The sequence below is a fragment of the Rattus norvegicus genome, chromosome 6, assembly GCF_021556685.1.
Source record: "Rattus norvegicus strain SHRSP/BbbUtx chromosome 6, alternate assembly SHRSP_T2T, whole genome shotgun sequence".
Lineage (NCBI taxonomy): Eukaryota > Metazoa > Chordata > Mammalia > Rodentia > Muridae > Rattus > Rattus norvegicus.
This window is the reverse complement of record NC_141539.1, coordinates 140699888-140705302: the sequence shown is the minus strand read 5'-3', so window position 1 is coordinate 140705302 and position 5415 is coordinate 140699888. Positions and strand designations below refer to the sequence as shown.

The 5415-nt window shown below is 35.1% G+C and overlaps 1 pseudogene; it reads left to right on the top strand.

The window, feature by feature from the left end:
- Positions 1–3463: 3463 nt before the first annotated feature.
- On the top strand, positions 3464–3918 carry LOC134479487 (immunoglobulin heavy variable 1-84 pseudogene; annotated as a pseudogene).
- The last annotated feature ends 1497 nt before the right edge of the window (positions 3919–5415 follow it).

Below are 5415 nucleotides of genomic sequence, written 5' to 3'. Positions count from 1 at the left end.
CAATTATTTTTCCATTCTCAGAGTAACTATTACAGTTATGAATTAAAATTTTATGAGATTTTCTTGCCTGAACACTGTACACATCAATTTCCCTAATTCAATCTCTATCTTATTCATAGTTCACTTCCTCTCAAATTCAACCCTTTTTCATCTTCCTTTTTCCAATTTTCATCCTGATTGCTGCTCTCCTGGACATCACACACCACACACACACACACACACACACACACACACACACACACACACACACACACAGAGAGAGAGAGAGAGAGAGAGAGAGAGAGAGAGAGAGAGAGAGAGAGAGAGAGAGAGAGAGAGAGATACAGACATACAAAATCTTTCCTCCATGGACCCTCTTCTCCTTTGAAATGGTGAATCCTATCACCCAAACTCATCAAGTCTCTGCTAGGCTAAATGGATCCTGTCCCACAGAGGACAGACAAGGGAACAGATTCCTCAGAAAAGCAATAGCTTTAGTTACAGCTCCTGCTCATATTAATTGCATTACATGCTATTGAAGGCATCCCTAGGTATAAGGCCAAAAGTCTATAAATAAATACAATATCTGTCATGATTCAGGAACTGGATCAGGCAAACAAAGGCTCTGAGTCAAACAAGAATATCCCTGCTGCAGAAGGAATTCAGGTCAGCAGGTGGTGCTCACTTCACACCCAGGTAGAAACTTGAAGAGTGGAAGTAGACAGAATCAGCAAGGGGGGCTAGCTTCCAGACTTCATCAGGATTTCCTCCTATCACTCTCGTGCATGTAACATATTTTACCAGTGAAGCTTACAAGAGACAATTCCCTAATGAGTTATATTTTTCCTAAAATAGCCAAACCAGATGTTACTAGATATCACTACCTGTATACTCTTGAATTTAAATCAATCTCCTGGGACTGTCAGAAAATAGAAATACCACAACGTACAGGAACATTTTTTTTTTGCCAAAAACATATTTGCTCTCATAATGGAATGAATTTCTCAATTGAAAAACAAAGGAAGAACATTGTTTCTTTTAAGGAGAAATAGGCAGATTTTTCAACAAACTTAATCTTAAGACTTAACTCACAACTACTATGGAATTATTATACCCTCATGTATAATATAGGGAAGGTCAATTGTAACATATCCTGTGATTCACAATGAAGACATGTCTCTAAACTTTTATGATCCTATATATGGGAACTTTGCTTTATTATAGGACATCAAACTGTGACTTGATCCTAAGGTTGTTAACTCAAATATCCTGCACAAAAATATGTTTAGATATAGATATAAAGTCATAGAAGATATATAAAGTCATAAATATAATATACCAATACATACACATATGTGCATATAATGTACATATAAACATACATATATGTATATATATCGCATATATATGTATACATATCATATACATATGTATATATACATATATATATGAGACTTTCTAGGTTATTTTATTATTAGAGAATGCATGTATAGTATTAATTCTGCCTTTACTAGGAATTAACTTCAAGGAGTGTACAATGGTACACTACTGGGCTAAAACATTAAATCTTGATTTATGTATGTATACATACATAAATTAAACACAATTTACCTTCATATTAATCCTCTAAAATCTATGAATATTTTTATTACTATGAGCGAGGAATATTATAGATGAAAAAGCAGAAACAATTTTCATATTTTATACAAATAAATGGTATTCTAATGTGATAATTGCCACAAATCCCTTAATTTCACATCTGGCATCTGCAGTAGTAAGTGGTATGTTTAAAGCTTTCACTCTAGAAGTCCTTCTTTAGCAGGAAGTCAGGCAAAGAATGTCTTCCTCAACTCATGAAAAGCAAACCAGTCCTGATTTTGCTGCTCTGGAAGAAAATGGAAGATCTGGATTCTCAGGCCTGCTTATTCATTGATCAGTCCTAGACACAGATCATTTATTTACCAAGGATTTGGGGCTCAACTTGACTTTCCTAGTTTCTCTTTTAAATTGAATAAGAAATAATGAGTGCAGAAGAGGACATGAGTGAAAGCGAATTTATACATGTGTGAGTTTCCTAACAAGGATTCTATGTATTCACTGTGAGGTTCAGTTGGTAAAGTATCCATGTGTTTGAGTGATGTCTGCAGGACACATGAGACTCTTATGAGTCTTTTTATCTATATCAAGCAGCTTTGACAGGCCAAGGAGGTCAAGGGAAGGATTTTAACCATTATTAAAATTAGAAGGGGTTTCCTTTTAGGTTTTCCATATGCTACTTGACTACCAGTTAACCTGTGGGGAACATTTTTTGAGCAAATCTTTATCCAGTTGTTACTTTGTATGTAGATGGTTCGAGAATGCTCATCCCATTACTCCCATGTTCTTATTATGCAGAGCTAAAAGCACAACTGGATGACCTCAAGAAAGGGCTATTTTCAAATGGCCTGGATGGACAGCAAAGAAATCAAACCAACCCCTTAAATAAAAATTTATTGACAATGAATAATTTTATACATTAAAAAAGAACCCTTAACACAAAAATTAAAAAAATAAAATTAGAAGGAGTAAACGAAAATACTTTTAAAAGTGAAACTAGCTTCACATAGGTTTATAATTTTTATCAAAATATATTGGACAATGGGAATTTCCTCCGTGACATTAGCATATGTCCTTGTTCCTATCATTTGCATTTATCCATATTTTCAAGTAAACAGTTTAGTTACCATTTTATTGTACTTTTGCATACACACTTGTTTGTAAATGTACAAAATCTAAGGTCCACAAATGAGTGAGTCATACAATATCTGCATTTTTACACAGGTCTTAAATTACTTAAGAAAATTGAGCTCCTTACTCATTGCAGTAGAACATATTCTGCTGTGTTATATTTATAGCATATTTATTCATTCAACTTTTAGTTGACTGACATGTTTGACTCAGTGATTTAGTTATTATAGAAAATGCTGAATAAATAACAATTTTCATGCACATAATTCTGAGGCAGGTTCATTTGCTGTTCTTTGTGTAATATTTTGATATACAAACCTTCAGAAAATTTCAGAGTATTCATGTATATTAAAAAAGATAGTAAATTATCAAAAATATTTTTTTCATGTCCAGGGATGGTTATCCTCATTGCTACTACCACCATCAATTGTGACCTCAAGACAAGTAAATGTGTGAGGTTAGGATTCTATTTTAATAGTGAGAAATTAGGCTTTGAAATTGTACATAAAATGTCTGTACATGTCTCAGGGAAGATTTCTGAGATAGAATTAGGATATGAACCCCAGCATTCTTTTGACTGACCCAGATGCATTCTAATTCCTTCTTCTCAAGCTAGAATGTCCTTATGTAAGAACGATGTTACCTCATGAATATGCAAATCATGTGAGTGTGTGATGATAAATGCAGGGATATCCACACCAAACAGCAACATATGAGCACTTTTTCTCTAAAGTCACTGAATCACAAGGCCCTTATCATGAAATGCAGCTGGAATATCCTCTTCTTGATGGCACTAGCTACAGGTAAGTGGCTCCCATGTCCTAAACTTGAGGGAACACAGCCTCGAATAATAGTGGCACTCACTTTGCATTTCTTTCTACAGGGGTCTACTCAGAAGTCCAGCTGCAGCAGTCTGGGCCTGAGGTTGGGAGGCCTGGGTCCTCAGTCAAGATTTCTTGCAAGGCTTCTGGCTACACCTTTACAGATTACGTTATGAACTGGGTGAAGCAGAGTCCTGGACAGGGGCTGGAATGGATAGGATGGATTGATCCTGAGTATGGTAGTACTGATTATGCTGAGAAGTTCAAAAAGAAGGCCACACTGACTGCAGATACATCCTCCAGCACAGCCTACATCCAGCTTAGCAGCCTGACATCTGAGGACACAGCCACCTATTTTTGTGCTAGACACAGTGTTGTAACAACATCCTGAGTGTTTCAGAAACCCCAGAGGAGCAATAAACTGCTCAGGCTGAGTAAATGAAAGACATATTCCCCTGAAGATTGCTTATAGTCATTCTGAGTGTCCCTGTGTCTGTCTCCTCCTCTTAGTACTATATATTATTTTTCATCTTTTCAAAAGGGCATCTGGTGATATAATGTAAGAAGTGTCTGGTGCTCTGGCTAAGGGTTTATCTATCTTGAATTTTTTCAAAGAACCAAGTTGAAATTTGGTTGATTATTTTTATACTCCTTTTTATTTGTTCTTGAGTGATTTCAGTCCTATGTTTGATTATTTCCTGCCATCTATTCCTCTTGCATATATTGCTTCTTTTTGTTCTAGAACTTTTAGTTGTGCTATCAAACTGCTCGTGTATGTTTTCTCCAGTTTCTTTTTGGAGGCACTCAGAGGTATGTGATTTCCTCTTAGCACTGCTTTCATTCTGTCCCATAAAATTTTTGTTCCTTCATTTTCAGTAAATTCTAATGAGTCTTTAATTTTTTTCTTTATTACTTCCTTGAACAAGTTCTCATTCAGTAGGGCATTGTTCAGTTTCTGTATGGGCTTTCTGTGATTTTTGTTGTTATTGAAGACCATCCTTCATCCCTTGTGATATAATACGATTTATGAGATTATTTCAAACTTCATTTCTCTGTTTAGGCCTGTTTTGTGACCAATTACATAGCCAATTTTGGAGAAGGTATATTCCTTTGTTTTAGAATTAAATGTTCCATAGATATCTGATAAGTCTATTTGGTTCATAATTTTTGTTAGTTTCTCTGTTTCTATTTAGTTTCTGTTTCCTTGATCTGTCCATTTCTGAGAATGGGGTGTTGAATTCTCCACTATTAATGTGTGAGGTACAATGTGTGCTTTGAGCTTTAGTACGGTTTCTTTTATGAATGTAGCTGCCCTTGCCTTTATAGCATACATATTTCTGATTGGGTGTTCATCGTGGTGGATTGTTTCTTTGATGAATGTGAAGTGTACATCCTTATCTTTCTTGATAACTTTTGCTTGGAAGATGATATTATTGGATATTAGAATGGCCATTCCAAGTTCTCCCTTGGGACCATTTGCTTGGAAAATTGTTTTCCAGCCTTTTACTCTGAGGTATGGTCTATCATTGTTATTGAAGAGTGTTTCCAGTATACTGCAATATTATGGGTCTTCTTTCATTATCAAGTCTCTAAGCCTCCATATTTTTAGTGGGAATTATGTCCATTAATGTTAACAAATATTAGGGAATAGAAATTTGTTGTTTCCTGTTATTTTGTTGTTAGAGATGGCATTGTTTTTGTTTGGCTCTTTTTTTTATTTTTTCAAGATGTTTTTGCATGCTTTTACACATATGTAGTTTCCTTCCTTGTGTTGGAGCTTTGCATCTACTATCCTATGTAAGGCTGGATTTCTGGAAAAATATTGTGTAAATTTGGTTTTGTCATGGAATATTTTGTTTCTCCATATAGGTTAACTGAATTTTGTTTG